Here is a 20,277-nt window from a genome sequence, read left to right on the forward strand (position 1 = left end):
GTGACTTAGAAGAATCATAGAATCCCTACAGTGCAGAAGGAGGCCATTCAGCCAGAATTGAACCTGGGTCCCTGGCACTCTGAGGCAATGCTAACCACTATGCCACCATGCCACCCGTGAGACCTCTATGAGATCACCCCTAAGCCTCCTACACTCCAGGGGAAAAAGTCCCAGTCTATACAGCCTCTCCTTATAACTCAAACCATCAAGTCTCGGTAGTATCCTAGTAAATCTTCTCTGCATTCTTTCTAGTTTAATAATATCCTTTCTATAATAGGGTGACCAGAACTGTACACAGTATTCCAAATGTGGCCTTACCAATGTCTTATACAACTTCAACAACTTGTCCTAACTCCTGTATTCAATGTTCTGACCAATGAAACCAAGCATGCCGAATGCCTTCTTCACCACTCTGTCCACCTGTGACTCCACTTTCAAGGAGCTATGAACCTGTACCTCTCGATCTCGTTGTTCTATAACTCTCCCCAATACCCTACCATTAACTGAGTAAGTCCTGCCCTGGTTCGATCGACCAAAATGCATCACCTCGCATTTATCTAAATTAAACTCCATCTGTTATTCGTCAGCTCAATGGCACAATTGATCAAGATCCCGTTGCAATCCTAGATAACCTTTCTTCCATGTCCACGATGCCACCAATCTTGGTGTCATCTGCAAACTTACTAACCATGCCTCTAAATTCTCATCCAAATCATTAATATAAATGACAAATAACAGTGGACCCAGCACCGATCCCTGAGTCACACCACTGGTTACAGGCCTCCAGTTTGAAAACAATCCTCTACAAACACCCTCTGTCTTCTGTCATCAAATGGTGATGTGGAGATGCCAGCGTTGGACTGGGGTAAACACAGTAAAAGTTTTAACAACACCAGGTTAAAGTCCAACAGGTTTATTTGGTAGCAAATGCCATTTGGTAGCATTTGCTACCAAATAAACCTGTTGGACTTTAACCTGGTGTTGTTAAAACTCTTATTCTGTCATCAATCCAATTTTTTTCCATTTGGCTACCTCACCCTGGATCCCATGAGATTTAACCTTATGTAACAATCTATCATGTGGTACCTTGTCAAAGGCTTGATGTTCAGATTCTCCAGCTCACCCTCTCACACCTTCTTATCATGCCACTTCATCTACCTCTTGCAATCTCCACATACCTTCAGTTATTTGACTATGACAGGTACATCACCCAAAAAATGCAACATGCCCACCAACGTTCTTACGTCACTCATGCAGGACGAGTTCACACATAATTAGAGCAGAACTGGCAGGGGACAGGCATACCTGTGCCACCTAAGCCCTACGAAGGAGATGCTGCCTGCTAGCCGTGCTGGATCCCATTGCAGTCGGCATTCCTGAGAACATTGACGATAATAGTTTGATCCTTACGCCCATATTCTTATTCTCAAATCCTCATCCTGCTGTCTGGCATGAAATGTAAGATGTTGATTGAGTGATCATGGATTACTTACTTCCACCTCACCTCATTTCCCTCACCTAACCCTCTCCTTTTGGTTCACTGCCTACAGACATCCAAATACTGCTGGCTGCCCAGCCACAGAGCAGCCTCTGGGGAAAGGATAGAACAAAATCATATCACTAATAAAGAAGTACTATGTTACTTGATCTAACACTTCCAGACACCAGCTCAAACGTGGACATTTTGCAAACTTTATAGGATGCTATAGAGTTGGGTTTGGTGCATGATGTATATAAGGAACAAGTGAGCTACATCCAGCATAAAGAATAGTTTGCCAGCTCACTGGAAGAAGAGCATATCTCCTGCTCGAGGAGATATGTGCAATGTGATGGGGTGGCCCTACAGGAGAATGCTGATGATGCTTCGTGCGTTGGAAGGCCTGTTACATACCCTTTTGTCACTGTCAGAGTCCATTGGAGAATCTGTTTTCAGTATGACTGAGAAAATCATGCAGAGCAGGGAGCAATCATTTCCAGTATGGAATGGTGGCCCACTGCAACACTTGTGGACCCTGAGTGATGCAGGGTCTGAACATAGAACAGTACAGCACAGGAACAGGCGTGGGCCAAACATGACGCCAAATTAAACTAATCCTTTCTGCCTGCTGTTGGTTCATACCCTTGCATATTCATGTGCTTATCTAAAAGCCCCTCTTATCGTATCTGCCTGCACCACCATCCCTGGCAGTGCGTTCCAGACATCTACCACTCTCTGTGTAAAAAAATGTGCCTCTCTCACCTTCAGTGCATGCCCCCTAGTATTAGATATTTCAACTCTGGGAAAAAGATTCTGACTGTCAACCCTAACTATGCCTCTCACAATTTATGGACTTCTATCAGGTCTCCCCTCAGCCTCTGCCACTCCAGAGAAAACAATCCTAGTATGTCCATGACGGGAGGTAGTATAGAATTCTTAGTATGAGGCCCTTCATTTTAGTTTTACCATAATAAGTAGACTAGGTTAAGATCATTATAAAGTGTCTTATATATATGTATAGTAAGAATTCACAATGTGCCTGGAACAATATATGCAAAGGTATTATAAATTGCAAAGGTATTATAAACTGTATAACCACAAATTAACCAAGTATTATAAGCTTAAACTGTATTTTCAACCCTGTATTGTGCACCTTGGCCAACTTCATTCTGAATGCAACATGATAGGAAATACAGTGGTAGGCAGACCAACTTCTTGAATACAATGGAGCATAGAAAAGCAACTTCTGTTATCTGTTTTTGGATATGCAAAAGGCAAGTTTAATCATAGGCTTGCTATTTAACAGAGTAAGTTCGTTCATGGGTAGCGAGGCTGGAGCAGTCTCTCAAGCTGATAAAGGAGGCCCAGGTTCCAGCAAAAGAATGACTCCTTTCACCAATTAAAAATCATAGGTGTTCGTTATGGCCTTGGTTATTGGTAATGACGTTGGTTAGGTTTCCTCGGTAAAGGGGAAGGAACCTAAATGGACAATAATTCCTGTTCCTATTCCTCCTATTCCTGTTGACAGGTGGAACGTTATTGATTAAGGTAATAATGTTGTGATTGAGCCTCCAGTCTGATTGATCAGATTGGGTGGGATATTGAAATGTTCAGAATAATATAATAATTTTACCTGGAAATATTAGGTCAGAGAGCGCAGTCAACCTTCAATGACTGTGTCTCTCTCCTGATGCATGCATTAGCAAATAAATTCCTTTTCGTTCTTTAAATATATGCTGTCTTTCGCAGTCTATGTATTGGTTGAGTGAGGTTCAACAAATACAGGGCACCCCAAGGGGACATCCTTCAGAAAATTCGTCTTACAGTCCAGCATCTGTTTATAGCTTATATCCTCTAATCCAGGCAGCATCCTGGTAAACCTCTTCTGCACCCTCTCCAAAGCCTCCACATCTTTCCTGTAGTGAGACAACCAGGATTGAAAGCGCTCCTAGTTACCCCTGCAGCATAGGTAGTAGACGCCCTGGCCGGGATTCTCCCCCAAAAATTCCAAGTGTCGAATTTGCATGAAAACTGGAGTAAATCACGCTGGTGTTTTCAGTGAATCTCCCACACTCTGTGCACTGCTGAGTGCACTAGTGTGATTCACGCTGAAAATCTGAGGGCGGGGCGTATTCCTGCCAAGGAGGCCGGCAGCAGAGCACTCAGCAGGCCAATCCACATGAGCCGATCTGTCAGCAGCCCCGAATCCTACCCCCCCCCCAGCCAGCCCCAATTCTCCCCCCTCCCCACCCCACCCCGATCCCCCCATCAGGCCATGCCCTCATGGCACTGCCCCATGCCAAATGGGCAGTGCCAAGATGCCCTCAGGGCATTGACACTTTGCCCCTTGGGCAGTGCCAGGGGGCGCAGGCTGACACTGCCAAGCTGCTAATGCCAAAGGGACACCCCCCCACGCCCAACCCCGATTGCCCTCCCTTTACTCCAGTGGTGTCAGGCCGCCAACTCCCCGAAAGTGGGGAGCTACCGTAAACCCCGCTGGAGTGAAATACTCCCAGCGAGCCCGGAGATCTCAGTCCCAGGCCCGCTAATTATATTTAAATAACAATAAAATCTTTATTTAAATAATTTATGCAGCTCTGCACTCATTTCTGGCGCGGAGCTGGCGACACCAGAAATCCGGCGCTGGGAGATGCGCTTGGAGCTGGTCACCCAGCGCTGATCACCCAGCGCTGATAACGCTAATCCGGCCTCTGCTGAAATCTCCCGGCCTGCTGCACTAAAAAATCACCGCAGCAGGATGGGAGAATCGACCCCTCCACCCCCGCTTCCTCCCCCGCCCCCCCACCATGTCGCAATGTTTGCTGTCATGCAGTTCAGACTGCTGCCACTGGCTGTAGACACTAGTGCTGAACTGATGTGAGAACCTACATACGTAGGTTCTCACATCAGTTCAGCAATTCATCTGCTAGCATGTTTTCCCCCTCTTCTACGATGCAAATAGTTTTTTTTGATCCTTTTCAGCCACCCATCCCAGACTGCAGCCTTCCATGCTGAGGTGCCGCAATCAAAGACTTGCCCTCAAATTCCAGAGCTGCCTGAGGGTATAATTCAAGGTCATCTGCAGTCTCCCCAGTGAAAGTTAGCAACCTTTCAGCAGTCAGGCAAAGGAACCTGCAGGGCAGCAATAAGGGAATGTACAAGAATGAATAATTCAGTCATGTCTGTTTAATTGGATGTATTATTGGATAAAACTGTCACAGAATTTTTTTTCTGGTGTTTTTTATTGCAGGATCTTGGGGGGGCATCCCAGATGGATGAGAAGATAGGAAATAGTGAGCCATGCGGGTGAAAGAAAGATTGCCGAAGGGAAGTGGAGTCCGAGTAGGAGTTCTGCGACAGTTGGAACAGGGAGGTCAAAGATGCCTCCTCTTCCTCCTGAGGTGCCCTCTGAGGATCCTAGTGACAATGGTTGCACCCTCATGATACCTATATTCTGACGACACAACAAGTCAACACACAGTTCTTTGAAAATGCGACTAAACACATTGACGAAGGAAAAGCGGTAGATGCGGTTTACATGGACTTCAGCAAGGCGTTCGATAAGGTCCCCCCATGCAAGACTTCTCGAGAAAGTGAGAGGGCATGGGATCCAAGGGGTTGTTGCCTTGTGGATCCAGAACTGGCTTGCCTGCAGAAGGCAGAGAGTGGTTGTAGACGGGTCTTTTTCTGAATGGAGGTCGGTCACCAGTGGAGTGCCCCAGGGATCTGTTCTGGGACCCTTGCTGTTTGTCATTTTCATAAATGACCTGGATGAGGAAGTGGAGGGATGGGTTGGTAAGTTTTCCGACGACACGAAGGTTGGTGGTGTTGTGGATAGTTTGGAGGGATGTCAGAAGCTGCAGCGTGACATAGATAGGATGCAAGACTGGGCGAAGAAGTGGCAGAAGGACTTCAACCCGGATAAATGTGTAGTGGTACATTTTGGCAGGTCAAATGGGATGAAGGAGTGTAATATCAAGGATAAGACTCTTAGCAGTGTAGAGGATCAGAAGGACCTTGGGGTCCGGGTCCATAGGACTCTTAAATCGGCCTCGCAGGTAGAGGAGGTGGTCAAGAAGGCGTATGGTGTGCTGGCCTTCATCAATCGAGGGATTGAGTTTAGAAGTCGGGAGATAATGATGCAGCTTTATAAGACCCTCGTCAGACCCCACTTGGAGTACTGTGCTCAGTTCTGGTCGCCTCATTACAGGAGGGATGTGGAAATGATTGAAAGGGTGCAGAGAAGATATACAAGGATGTTGCCTGGATTGGTTGGCATGCCATAGGCTGAGGGAGCTCGGTCTTTTCTCCTTGGAGAGAGACGAAGGATGAGAGGTGACCTGATAGAGGTGTACAAGATGTTGAAAGGTATAGATCGGGTGGATTCTCAGAGGCTTTTTCCCAGGGCTGAAATGGCTGCTACGAGAGGACACAGGTTTAAGGTGCTGGGGAGTAGGTACAGAGGAGATGTCAGGGGTAAGTTTTTCACTCAGAAGGTGGTGGGTGAGTGGAATCGGCTGCCGTCAGTGGTGGTGGAGGCAAACTCGATAGGGTCTTTTAAGAGACTTCTGAATGAGTACATGGGACTTAATAGGATGGAGGGTTATAGATAAGCCTATATATAAGCCTCGGTGGGTAGGGACATGACCGGCGCAACTTGTGGGCTGAAGAGCCTGTTTGTGCTGTATTTTTTCTATGTTCTAAACTTTGATAAAGCCTCTGAAGAGTGTACGATTGTCCCCTTGAGTGGTCTAGGCATCAGAAGCATTGTTTAAACATGACATCTCTGGTAGCAACATGGCTTACATTGTACAAATGTTGTCCTTGGATGATGGAAGGGGGTTACCAACCATGTACAGAGGGGCTATTCCTTGTCTCCTGATTCTTCTTGGTAGTCAGAAAGCAGCAGGAATGACAAATTGCTTCAAGTTGAAGACATTACAATTGCTGTCAGGATGGCGGGCATTCATGGACAGGATGGTTTCTGTATGGTTAACACCAACTATACATCTCCCTGTTGACACGGGAAGAGTTGGGGGGGGGGGGGGGGGGTGGCAGGTGTTGCTGCATGTACAGAGCCATGTATATACAGTCAATGATTCCCTGATGTAAGAAATGGGAGTCTAATGGCCTTATTAAACCTTAATGAATTAATTCAATGCTATAGAAATGGCTCTCTCTCACCCTCTCCAATCAAAACGTTTCTTCAGCACGTTGCCAGAATGAACACAAACAAAGAATAGCATGGCCAAGATAGGTTCAATTTTTTTTCATAATAGCCTGCTACCTAGCCAAGCACACACAGGCCTTTGCAGAAATGTAATCTGAGATTTGGAGAAGGAATGCTCCCTGAGATGGATCCATGTTAGCTTCAGCTTAACACTTCAGCCAGCTTGAGAAGTGACGGCAGAAGAACAGATCATTTCTTCTGGTAATAAGTTCAGACTGTCCAGTCCTGGTATTTATCTGTCCGTCCAGGACTAGTAAACATTCCTCACCACTTAAGGGTTTTGTGCTTACTACGTTTTTTTCTGACAATGTGTTATGTTGCATTTGAACAAAGAACAAAGAAAGTTACAGCACAAGAACAGGCCCTTTAGCCCTCCAAGCCTGCACCGACCAAACTAAAACCCCCTACGCTTCCAGGGACCATATCCCTGTATTCCCATCCTATTTGTGTATTTGTCCAGATGCCCCTTAAAAGTAACTATCGTATCTGCTTCCACTGCCTCCCCCAGCAGCGAGTTCCAGGCACCAACCACCCGCTGTGTAAAAAACTTGCCTCGTACATCTTTAAACCCTGCCCCTCGCACCTTAAACCTATGCCCCCTAGTAATTGACTCTTCCATCCTGGGAAAAAGCTTCTGACTATCCACTCTGTCCATGCCCCTCATAATCTTGTAGACTTCTATCAGATCGCCCTTCAACCTCCGTCGTTCCAGTGAGAACAAACCAAGTTTTTCCAACCTCTCCTGGAATCTTACAGTACAGAAGAAGGCCATTTGGCCCATCAAGTCTGCATCGACCACAATCCCACCCTGTCCCCATTACCCCATGCATTTAGCCCAGCTAGTTCCCCTGACCCTAAGGGGAAATTTAGCATGGCCAATCCACCTAACCCGCACATCTTTGGACCGTGGGAGGAAACCAGAGCACCCGGAGGAAACCCACGCAGACAGGGGGAGAATGTACAAACTCCACACAGACAGTGACCCAAGCCGGGAATCGAACCCAGGTCCCTGGTGCTGTGAGGCAGCAGCGCTAACCACTGTGCCACCCTGCCGCCCATATATTCCTCATAGCTAATGCCCTCTATACCAGGCAACATCTTGGTAAGTCTTTTCTGTACCCTCTCCAAAGCCTCCACATCTTTCTGGTAGTGTGGCGACCAGAATACATTCCAAGTGCGGCCTAACTAAGGTTCTATAAAGCTGCAGCATGATTGCCAATTTTTAAACCCAATGCCTTGGCCGCTGAAGGCAAGCATGCCGTATGCCTTCTTGACTACCTACTCCACCTGCCAATCCTCTGAGACCAGGGGAGGTCCCAGAGGATTGGCTATTCTCCAATCCTCTGGAACCTCCCTGTAGCCAGTGAGGATACAAAGATTTCTCTCAAGGCACCAGCAATTTCCTCCCTTGCCTCTCTCAGTATTCTGGGGTATACCCCATCAAGCATTGGGGACTTATCTACATTAGTGCTTTTTGAGACCCCCAATACCTCCTCATTTTTGATCTCAACATGACCCAAACTATCCGCACACCTTTCCCCAGAGTCATCATCCACCAAGTCCTTCTCTTTGGTGAATACTGACACAAAATACTCATTTAATGCTTTGCCCATTTCCTCTGGCTCCACGCATAGATTCCCTCCCCTGTCTTTGAGTGGGTCAACACTCTTCCTGGATACCCTCTGTCTTTTTATTTATGTATAAAAAGCCTTGGGATTTTCCTTATCCCTACTGGCCAATGACTTTTTGTGACCCCTTTTAGCCCTCCTTACTCCTTGCTTAAGTTTCTTTCTACTTTCCTTGTATTCCACACTTGCTTCGTGTGTTCCCAACCTCTTAGCCTTGACAAATGCTTCCATTTTCTTTTTAACTACGCTCACAATATCTCTCGTAATCCAAGGTTCCCAAAACTTGCCATACTTACCCTTCATCCTTACAGGAACGTGCTGATCCTGAATTCATTTCAACTTACAATTGAAAGCCTCCCACATGCCAAATGTTGACTTGCCCTCAAATATCTGCCCCCAATCTACAATTCTTCAGTTCCTGCCTAATATTGTTGGAATTAGTCTTGCCCCATTTTAGCCTCACCTGAGGACGACACTTATATTTATCCATCAATACCTTAAAGCTTACTGAATTGTGGTCACTGTTCCCGAACTGGTCCCTTATGGAAACATCGATCACCTTGCTGGGCTCATTCCCCAGTATCAGGTCCAGTATGACCTCTTCCCTAGTTGGACTATCTACATACTGCTTCAAGAAGCCCTCCTGGATGCTCGTTACAAACTCTGCCCCATCCATGTCCCTAGCACTGAATGAGTCCCAGTCATTATAGGGCAAGTTAAAATCACTCACCACAACAACCCTATTACTTTAACATCTTGCCAATCTGCCTACATACCTGTTCCTCTATCTCCCGCTGGCTGTTGGGAGGCCTATAGTAAACCCCCAACATTGTGACTACACCCTTCCTATTGCTGAACTCTATCCATATTACCTACCCATATTTGAACTGTCACTTCTCAATAAACCACATAACACTGTTTGTGACTCCTCAGCCCCTTTTGGTAATCTGTGACATCTGGGATCAATCTTACATTGTTGTAATGATTACCAACCTGGTGGTTCGTGTTAATATTTGTTAGAAGTAATGTTTAGTTCTGGGAAGGTTAAACAAGAGAAAATATGTCACATGTGACTTAAAGCAGCTGTGACTTAAAGCAATCCTGTGCTTTGTCCTTTCAATGACCAACCTAAAAAATCGTGTCTCACAAATTTGATCGAGTTTTTTGAAGGGGAAACCAAGAAGGTAGATGAGGGAAGTGCAGTTGATGTTGTCTACATGGACTTTAGCAAGGCCTTTGACAAGGTACCGCATGATACGTTGTTGCATAAGGTTAAATCTCACAGAATCTCGATAAAGCTCGGCACAACATCGTGGGCCGAAGGGCCTGTTCTGTGCTGTACTAAAAGAAAAAAAAAGAAGAATCCAGGGTGAGGTAGCTAAATGGATGCAAAATTGGTTTGATGACAGAAGACAGAGGATGGTCGTAGAGGGTTGATTTTCAAACTGGAGGCCTGTGACCAGCGGTGTGCCTCAGGGATCGGTGCTGGGTCCATTGCTATTTGTCATTTATATTAATGATTTGGATGAGAATATAGGAGGCATGGTTAGTAAGTTTGCAGATGACACCAAGATTGGTGGCATAGTGGACAGTGAAGAAAATGATCTCCGACTGCAACAGGATCTTGATCAATTGGGCCAGTGGGCTGACGAATAGCAGATGGAGTTTAATTTAGATAAATGCGAGGTGATGCATTTTGGTAGATTGAACCAGGGCAGGACTTACTCAGTTAATGGTAGGGCGCTGGGGAGAGTTACAGAGCAAAGAGATCTAGGGGTACAGGTTCATAGCTCCTTGAAAGTGGAGTCACAGGTGGACAGAGTGAAGGCGGCATTTAACATGCTTGGTTTCATCGGTCAGAACATTGAATACAGGAGTTGGGACGTCTTGTTGAAGTTGTACAAGACATTAGTAAGGCCACACTCAGAATACTGTGTCCAGTTCTAGTCACCCTATTATAGAAAGGATATTATTAAACTAGAAAGAGTGCAGAAAAGATTTACTAGGATGCTACTGGGACTTGATGGTTTGAGTTATAAGAAGAGGCTGGATAGACTGGGACTTTTTCCTCTGGAGCGTAGGAGGCCGAGGGGCAATCTTATTGAGGTCTATAAAATAATGAGGGGCATAGATCAGCTCGATAGTCAATATCTTTTCCCAAAGGTAGGGGAATCTAAAACTAGAGGGCATAAGTTTAAGGTGAGAGGGCAGAGATACAAAAGGGTACAGAGGGGCAATTTTTTCACACAGAGGGTGGTGAGTGTCTGGAACAAGCTGCCAGAGGTAGTCGTAGAGGCTGATACAATTTTGTCTTTTAAAAAGCGTTTAGACAGTTACATGGGTAAGATGGGTATAGAGGGATATGGGCCAAATGCGGGCATTTGGACTAGCTTAGGGGTTTAAAAAAACAGGGTGGCATAGACAATTTGGGCCAAAGGGCCTGTTTCCATGCTGTAAACCTCTATGACTCTCTCACTATTTCCAAAGCATGGATAATTAATTGAAGAAAAGCCTACTTTGATGGGAGGAGAATGCAGCTGAGTTGAGTGAGTTGGATTCAAAATTTGGCAGAAAAGATGGTGGATGAATAATGGGCTACCTTCAAGAAAATGATATAGGTATAGGTATCTTCCCAAAGAGAAAAATATGGCAAATAAATCGAGAGCATCTTGGAAGACGAGAGAGATAGAGGTGAAAATGAAAAGGGAAGAAGCGCATATATGACAGATGTCAGTTAGAACATGCAATGGAGAATCAGGCTGAATATAGTGTAAGGGGAAAAATGTAAGGAAAGCACACTTGAAAATAGCTGCCTGGCACATAAAGAGTTAACTGGGAGAGGAACCATAAAACAGACACCGGCTTCCACTTACACAAAGATCACTTCAAATCAAACCCAACAGACAAGCCATTTAAAAATCACAGACAGTGATTTAAAGTAAACAAACACCTCAGGAAGCCAAGCCAAGGATCGAGACATCTTTCGGATAAGGAAAAAACCCGAGACAAAGGGAATAGATTAGTCATAGGAAGAGCGGGAAAATATGAATGCAGGGAAACCGATTAGCACCTGAATAAGCCGAAACCAACCATTGTTAGCCACAGACATAGGAAATGTACCCATTCATAAGAACAATACTATGTTAAATGTCTGTTTCTGTTTATATCTGCCTATAACGATGTGATAATGTTCAAATCTCCGGTCCATCTATTGTGTAGAAAGTATAAAGATGGACCGGTACCGTCATTTTACTGAGAGAAGGTTTGCTACAGACTTGTGCCTTGTCTCCACGGAGCTCCGTTGAATAAACTGTGTTTTGGAATCTCAAGATCTGACTACTAGTGGATTTTTCCCACAACAATTGGCGTAGTCAGCAGGATCCTATTACTGGTGAGATCGATTGGCCACGATCGGAACCGGGGTAGAGATCACGGAATCTGTGAGAGTCAGATCGGATCAAAAATACAGTTTAAAAGGGGGAAACCTAAAGGGTATTTGTACTGTGTATCTGATATAGTGATAAGTACTAACTGCTGATAGTAATAAGTAACTGTGACTTGTGCTGATCAACAAAAGGACAAGGTAGTGCCTGTCTCAAAATCTCTGCCTTCGACTGGCTATTAAGAGCAGAAACCTGCCATGTGAAGGTCAGGAATTGAAGTGAGTGAGAGACACCAAGGGCACTAAGGATTGTGAAGCACAAGGGGCAGAAGTCGGTTTAACATCAAACTCTGTAGTGGCGAACAGACGCAGAGTTGCCATCTGATTGCATGAAAGTTTGAAAAGTTGGGAACTGTACTGTCAATGTTGTGAAAAGCGGGGCAGAACAGGAGTTTGATCAACTCTGACCTAAACCGGACTCCGGTGGAGAAGCACGTTGCCGAGGTGGAAGCCGTGAGTATAACTTGAAACCCTGTAACGGCAGTGAAACACGGTGTGAAAATAGCAATAGTGGCCAGGGGTAGTGAAGTCCCTACGGTAGAGAGCACACTTTGCTAAGAATAGTAATAGTGGCTGGGGGTAGTGAAGTCCCTACGGTGGAGAGCACACTTTACTAAAGAGTAATCGTGGCCGGGGTTAGTGAAATCTGCGAAATGGCAGATAGTGGAGTTAAAAGGGGATCTGCAGGTTCCCTCATTGAAATTTACATGGCAGACAGGAAGGAGTTAATAAAGAGAATGCAAAAAGATGGCTGGGATACTTCTCAAACATTAGAGCAGCAGAGAGAGTGGATAGATAAAGAAAAGAGAAACAAAACAAAAAAGATAGGAGTAATGTTAACACATCAGTTAGCTGGTCTAATTGAGCAAGTAGTCGCCTCTACTAAGAAGTGGAGAGAAGATAAAGAAAGGATTAGAGAATTAGAATCCCGAGTGAGGGAACTGGAAAAACAAAACCAGGTTTTAGAAAGGCAGTGGGGAGGGGAAACTGATCCTCGACCTTCTTATGAGTCCACCCAGCAAGCACCAACCACTCCCTCAGAGGAGTGGGAAGCGCTAGAACACAACTTAGCGCCAGTAACCCAAGGGGGAACAGCAGCGCAACCAAAGGCAAATTATAAACCCTTTACCCCAGGTGAGAGACAGCAGATAATGGCTTCCCCGGGCAAATTACAACCTAGAAGCGCGAACACTAAATTCTGGGAAGAATTAGACACAATCTGGGAAGGACACCAATTACACCTAAGAGACGTATACCAGCTGGTCAGGGCAGCCTGTCCAACGGATAAGTGGAGGCAGGTAGCAGGTGGACCCGCTGCCCCTATAGCGCAGGATTATAATGGGGGATGGTGGACACATGTAATTCCCCTAACAGCAGAGATAGATGCCCAACAGGCACCCTTCTTACAGTTTAAAGAAGAAATTCAGAGAGTCTTAGGGAATGCTCCCACTAACTGGAGCAGAATTACCACCACAAAGCAGCTAAAGGGAGAAGGAGCTTCTGAGTACGGGGAACGACTGTTCCGGATATACCAAGAGTGCTCAGGACATGGGAATCCAGGGCAAGGAGATCGAGCGTTCATCCAGGCTTTTAAGGATGGACTCTCTAGTGCTCACCAATTCATCCTAAAAATGGGAGTGATTATGTCCCAAGATCACGATGAATTGGTAGAATGGGCTAGTGGCATACCTGGAGATGGATAGGAGAGATCTTAGTTTTTGTCTTTCAGTGTGTTTGTGTGATCTGGAAGCTTGTCGAATGTAGGTGGTTGTTGTTGTATTAGATTGAGAGCAGGGAGCTGGAGAAGCCTGTTTGTTCCTGTGGAATGTTTGTTGCAGGCAGTGGGTGCAGTGCGTTGCACCTTGGTTTAGCCTCAGGGGGGCTGGGGGAGTGTTAAAACTGTTAAAGATTAAAGTGATAAGATTTCTTGAATTTACTTCTGTTTTGAGTTAATTACAGTTTGGAAGAAAGAAGAATAAAAGCGACTGTCTTAATCAACGTTCTGTATTCTCTTTGAATGTTTTACTCTCATCCCAGTTTGAAATGTTAAGTTTGAATGAAAAAGGATGTGCTGTGGAATGAATGTTGGAAGCTTCCATGTGTGTCTGTGTGTGTTTAAACAAAGTGGTTACGTGGATGTTTTGTTGTTGTTTGCTTTAATGTTTTAATGTTAAGAAAGGATTTAAACCTTGGAAGGAACCATGTGCTCTTTCCTTTGTCTTGAAGTAGAAATTATAAGAGTTAGTTGAGAAGTTAAGAGAAGAAAATAAGTAATTTTGTGGAAAGGTAGAAAAGCAGGAACAAAAGACTGAGGTAAATATATTGTCTATGAGTCAGTTTAAAGTATATCAAGTCAGTGAAATACAGTATTAAATCGCAGAATATCGCGATTTACGAACGTCGGATAGTTCAGTATTCTGAACTGGTTAAAATTATGTACTGCCGTCAGAATTTCATGTGCCATCTATTGTTCAAGGTTTGCCAAATATAAAAACACTGCAAAGCTTAAAATCTAGCCAGTTAAGAAACCAAAATGTTCCTAATCAAATAACTGGTATGTATTGTACCTACTTTGATTTGATTTGGCGCCTGTTATTTTTCCTAGAGTGCGGGGGTTTTGACCTGGAGCTCAGTTTAAAAATGGAAACGGCTTGAATTAAAAGGGTTTGGATATCACGGTTACGATGTGTAAAGTGGTATGATACAACTGCCGCTTGATTATTTTTATTATACAGTATAGCACTGCCATATAGACACAAGAATAACATCAAATCCTGAAAAGCCTTAACCAACTTTGTATGATATATTTATATACTATATATTGTGTATTGATAAAAACATAATTATTTTGTGAAGTACTGTGGTGCGGCGCTTACACGCAAACAAATGATCAAATTAGAGATAATGTAAGAGTACATCATATAAAGATTGGAGCTGTATGGCATGTGATTTTAATGGGGAAAGCGATGTCTTTTGATAAGATTACATACAAATGAATGGATGTCCAGCTGCAGCCAAAAAAGGCCACTACAAAATGTTATTTAATTCACACTAAGCTTTCTATGGAAGGGGGATATATAGTTAAAATGTATAATGCACTAGCTAAAGCCATACAAACATCAGGGAGAAGGTGGACAGAGGTATTGCCCATTATTTTAACGAAATTAAGAGCTACCACGAACCGGACAACCGGATTAACCCCTTATGAGCTAATGACAGGACGGGCGATGCAATTACCAGAAAGCATCATAACAGGTGGGACCAATGTTGGTCCACTAAAAGGTAAAATCAGGAGATACGTTCTGGATCTGAGCACCCAGCTAAAAGGGATGCGCAAATTGGTAAAAGACAATCAGGAAATAAAAGATGCAGAGAGAGAGCTTGAAATGCTCCCTGACATCCCAACAGTGGGAAGTCGCGTCCTCGTGAAAACATTACCCGACAAACCAGGGTTTGCACCAAAGTGGAATGGGCCATATGAAATTATAATTAGTGGGGACACCTGTGCCTGTATAGACATAAGAGGGAAAGGTGTCTGGAAGCACTGGACACAGCTGAAATTATACAAAGGGGATAAGTAGCTAAATTGATGAACTAACAGAACTGCTTTCCTCAACACAGGCAAAGACTGCAAGCAAGAGCGGCTGGCGTGCGCAGGTTAATAGATAAAATAACTTGTAAAAATTGAATTATAGTGTTAAGTTTGATATATGTATGTAATCGCGTATGTAACTATTATTTTGCGTTGTTGCGACTGTAAATTTAACTGGGTTGGAAGATAATTTGTTTTACAAAGCTCACATACATTTACACGGGAATCGAACTGTATGTTACCCGTTAACACAATCTGTAGAAGCCCTATTTGTAGCCACCCCTGGGTGGACCCCTCATGACTTATAAGACCATAAGACCATAAGACATAGGAGCGGAAGTAAGGCCATTCGGCCCATCGAGTCCACTCCACCATTCAATCATGGTTGATTTCAACTCCATTTACCCGCTCTCTCCCCATAGCCCTTAATTCCTCGAGAAATCAAGAATTTATCAATTTCTGTCTTGAAGACGCTCAACGTCTCGGCCTCCACAGCCCTCTGTGGCAATGAATTCCACAGACCTACCACTCTCTGGCTGAAGAAATTTCTCCTCATCTCTGTTCTAAAGTGACTCCCTTTTATTCTAAGGCTGTGCCCCCGCGTCCTAGTCTCCCCTGCTAATGGAAACAACTTCCCTACGTCCATCCTATCTAAGCCGTTCATTATCTTGTAAGTTTCTATTAGATCTCCCCTCAACCTCCTAAACTCCAATGAATATAATCCCACGATCCTCAGACGTTCATCGTATGTCAGGCCTACCATTCCTGGGATCATCTGTGTGAATCTCCGCTGGACCCGCTCCAGTGCCAGTATGTCCTTCCTGAGGTGTGGGGCCCAAAATTGCTCACAGTACTCCAAATGGGGCCTAACCAGTGCTTTATAAAGCCTCTATATACTGTAGATACATCAGATACACCCTGTAAGGGACAAATTGGCAAATATAAAAGAGGTATACAGGGGAGATGTGTGGGACTTCTAAACCCCACAGATCCTGCATGCGGGGGGTCCCAACAGGTGGGAGGAAAAGCTTGTTCAGATACTGCAAGATATCCGCTTTGTTTTACGGGTAGGGGTGGGGATGTGCCTATGCCTTGGTCCCTAAGAATGATTCCTGTGTACAGACGCAGTGTGTCCGTCAACATTGTCGGGTTAACAAGGGGCAGATTACTTGTATTTGCGATGAACGGAAATGTTTAAATATAACCGCGGGAAGACAGCTTATTTGTGGGCAATGCAATGGAACTCACGTAAGCTCAGCCAAATGGACATACCCATTTGATACTTACCAGGTGGTGGAATCAAACGGGAAGCCAAATAAACTGAACAATTGGCAGTATGAGCAAACTCATAATCGGGACACTAAGTCTTACCGAGCTAAGAAGGGATATGTGTTCCTCTTCAATGGTACCTACATGACAGAAACACCAAACCTCCCAAACCGTTTTGCAGTAGGAACAATCGGACCACTGACTGTCCCATGCCCTCAGAAGGGGTACATTCGGAGGAGAATAGTAACTCGGGCTATTAGCAGGGAATTCTGCGCTGACTGGGAAGCCCCGGGTACACTGGGATCCTCACTGGGGTATGGGTTCCTTGGAGCTTTATCTCTGGGGGCGTCAGCCGGGGTAATTGGAGCAAAGAATAGAAACCATATTGTTTGTGGACTAACAATCCTGGGAAACAGCACTTCAAAAGCACTGGAGGCTGTTAACCAAGAAATGGCTGAACTGAGATTATATGCACAACAGACACGATACACAGTGGACTACCAGTTAGCACAACAAGGGGGAGTATGTGCAATCATAGGCAATAAATGCATAACCCATGTCACAGGTGAGTCTTACAACATTACACAGGTCATCAATGACATCAGGAAACAACTTGATAGCTTCAGACAGGGACCCAAGAGAGGAAGTAGTTGGCTGGCATGGCTAGTGGGGGGGTCCTGGGAGTCGTACCTGTTACATGGATTGGTCATACTCATTGTCATTATAATTGTCTGTTGTCTGACTGTTGGATGCCTTAAAGTCTGTTTTAAAATAATGTTGACAAGAATTGTGCCAGGAGCCAGTGTGTACTTCGAAGAAGAGCCCCTAATGAAGATCCCCGAAGACATCAGAAGAAATGAAGACATCAGAAGAAACAAAGAAGGAGAGAAGAACGAAAATTTATATATGTGAATGTATAATTGTTGGTCTGGGGATTGTTGAAGCTATAATCCGACCAAAAGGAGGGACTGTAAGGGGAAATATGTAAGGAAAGCACACTTTAAAATAGCTGCCTGGCACATAAAGAGTTAACTGGGAGATGAACCATAAAACAGACACCGGCTTCCACTTATACAAAGATCACTTCAAATCAAACCCAACAGACAAGCCATTTAAAAATCACAGACAGTGATTTAAAGTAAACAAACACCTCAGGAAGCCAAGCCAAGGATCGAGACATCTTTTAGGTAAGGAAAAAGCCCGAGACAAAGGGAATAGATTAGTCATAGGAAGACATCTTTTAGGTAAGGAAAAAACCCGAGACAAAGGGAATAGATTAGTCATAGGAAGAGCGGGAAAATATGAATGCAGGGAAACCGATTAGCACCTGAAAAAGCCGAAACCAACCATTGATAGCCACAGACATAGGAAATGTACCCATTCATAAGAACAATACTATGTTAAATGTCTGTATCTGTTTGTATCTGCCTATAACGATGTGATAATGTTCAAATCTCCGGTCCATCTATTGTGTAGAAAGTATAAAGATGGACCGTTCCCATCATTTTACTGAGAGAAGGTTTGCTACAGACTTGTGCCTTGTCTCCACGGAGCTCCGTTGAATAAACTGTGTTTTGGAATCTCGAGATCTGACTACTACTGGATTTTTCCCACAACAATAGAAGTACCAAATAGAATATAGAACAGTACAGCACAGTACAGGCCCTTCGGCCCTCGATGTTGTGCCGAGCTTTGTCCGAAACCAAGATCAGCTATCCCACTCCCTATCATTCTAGCGTGCTCCATGTGCCTATCCAATAACCACTTGAAAATTCCTAAAGTGTCCGACTCCACTATCACAGCAGGCAGTCCATTCCACACTCCAACCGCTCTCTGAGTAAAGAGCCTACCTCGGACATCCCTCCTATATCTTCCTCCGTGAACCTTATAGTTATGCCCCTCAGTAACAGCTACATCCACCCGAGGAAATAGTCTTTGAACGTTCACTCTATCTATCCCCCTCATCATCTTATACACCTCTTTAAGTCACCTCTCAACCTCCTCCGCTCTAAAGAGAAAAGCCCTAGCTCCCTCAATCTTTCCTCATAAGACCTACCCTCCAAACCAGGCAGCATCCTGGTAAATCTCCTTTGCACTCTTTCCAGTACTTCCACATCCTTCTTATAGTGAGGTGACCAGAACTGCATACAATATTCCAAATGTGGTCTCACCAAGGTCCTGTACAGTTGCAGCATGACCCCACGGCTCTTAAACTCAAACCCCCCATTAATAAACACTAACACACAATAGGCCTTCTTCACGGCTCTATCCACTTTTGTGGCAACCTTCAGAGATCTGTGGATATGAACCCCAAGATCTCTCTGTTCCTCCACATTCCTCAGAACCCTACCTTTGACCCTGTAATCCGCATTCAAATTTGTCCTACCAAAATGAATCACCTCACACTTACATAGAACATAGAACAGTACAGCACAGAACAGGCCCTTCGGCCCACGATGTTGTGCCGAGCTTTATCTGAAACCAAGATCAAGCTATCCCACTCCTTATCATCCTGGTGTGCTCCATGTGCCTATCCAATAACCGCTTAAATGTTCCTAAAGTGTCTGACTCCACTATCACTGCAGGCAGTCCATTTCACACCCCAACCACTCTCTGCGTAAAGAACCTACCTCTGATATCCTTCCTGTATCTCCCACCACGAACCCTATAGTTATGCCCCCTTGTAACAGCTCCATCCACCCGAGGAAATAGTCTTTGAACGTTCACTCTATCTATCCCCTTCATCATTTTATAAACCTCTATTAAGTCTCCCCTCAGCCTCCTCCGCTCCAGAGAGAACAGCCCTCGCTCCCTCAACCTTTCCTCATAAGACCTACCCTCCAAACCAGGCAGCATCCTGGTAAATCTCCTCTGCACTCTTTCCAGTGCTTCCACATCCTTCTTATAGTGAGGTGACCAGAACTGCACACAATATTCCAAATGTGGTCTCACCAAGGTCCTGTACAGTTGCAGCATAACCCCACGGCTCTTAAACTCAAACCCCCTGTTAATAAAAGCGAACACACTATAGGCCTTCTTCACAGCTCTATCCACTTGAGTGGCAACCTTTAGAGATCTGTGGATATGGACCCCAAGATCTCTCTGTTCCTCCACAGTCTTCAGAACCCTACCTTTGACCCTGTAATCCACATTTAAATTAGTCCTACCAAAATGAATCACCTCACATTTATAATGAATCACCTCACACTTATCAGGGTTAAACTCCATCTGCCATTTTTCGGCCCAGGTCTGCATCCTATCAATGTCTCTTTGCAGCCTACAACAGCCCTCCACCTCATCCACTACTCCACCAATCTTGGTGTCATCAGCAAATTTACTGATCCACGCTTCAGCCCCCCCCTTCAAGTCATTGATAAAAATCACAAATAGCAGCAGACCCAGCACTGATCCTTGCGGTACACCACTGGTAACTGGTCTCCAGTCCGAAAAATTTCCATCCACCACCACCCTCTGTCTTCTATGAGGTAGCCAGTTACTTATCCAATCAGCCAAATTTCCCTCTATCCCACACCTCCTTACTTTCTTCATATTGGGAAGTGAAAAAAAAAATTAATGAGAAAAGCAAAGAGGGAGCATGAAAAGAAACTGGCAGCTAACATAAAAGGGAATTCCAAAGCC

The 20,277-nt window shown here is 44.6% G+C and overlaps 1 protein-coding gene and 1 long non-coding RNA gene across 2 annotated transcripts in view; one reads left to right on the forward strand and one right to left on the reverse strand.

Moving 5' to 3' along the window:
• phactr1 (phosphatase and actin regulator 1) overlaps positions 1-20,277 on the reverse strand; it is a 550,549-nt gene that overhangs the window by 411,175 nt on the left and 119,097 nt on the right. The window lies entirely within an intron of this gene.
• Positions 17,622-18,222, forward strand: LOC144511032 (uncharacterized). Its single transcript, XR_013500733.1, has 2 exons — positions 17,622-17,825; positions 17,883-18,222. It is a non-coding gene; the product is annotated as an uncharacterized LOC144511032 (long non-coding RNA).

This window comes from Mustelus asterias, chromosome 2 (genome assembly GCF_964213995.1).
Source record: "Mustelus asterias chromosome 2, sMusAst1.hap1.1, whole genome shotgun sequence".
NCBI classification, from domain to species: Eukaryota; Metazoa; Chordata; class Chondrichthyes; order Carcharhiniformes; family Triakidae; genus Mustelus; species Mustelus asterias.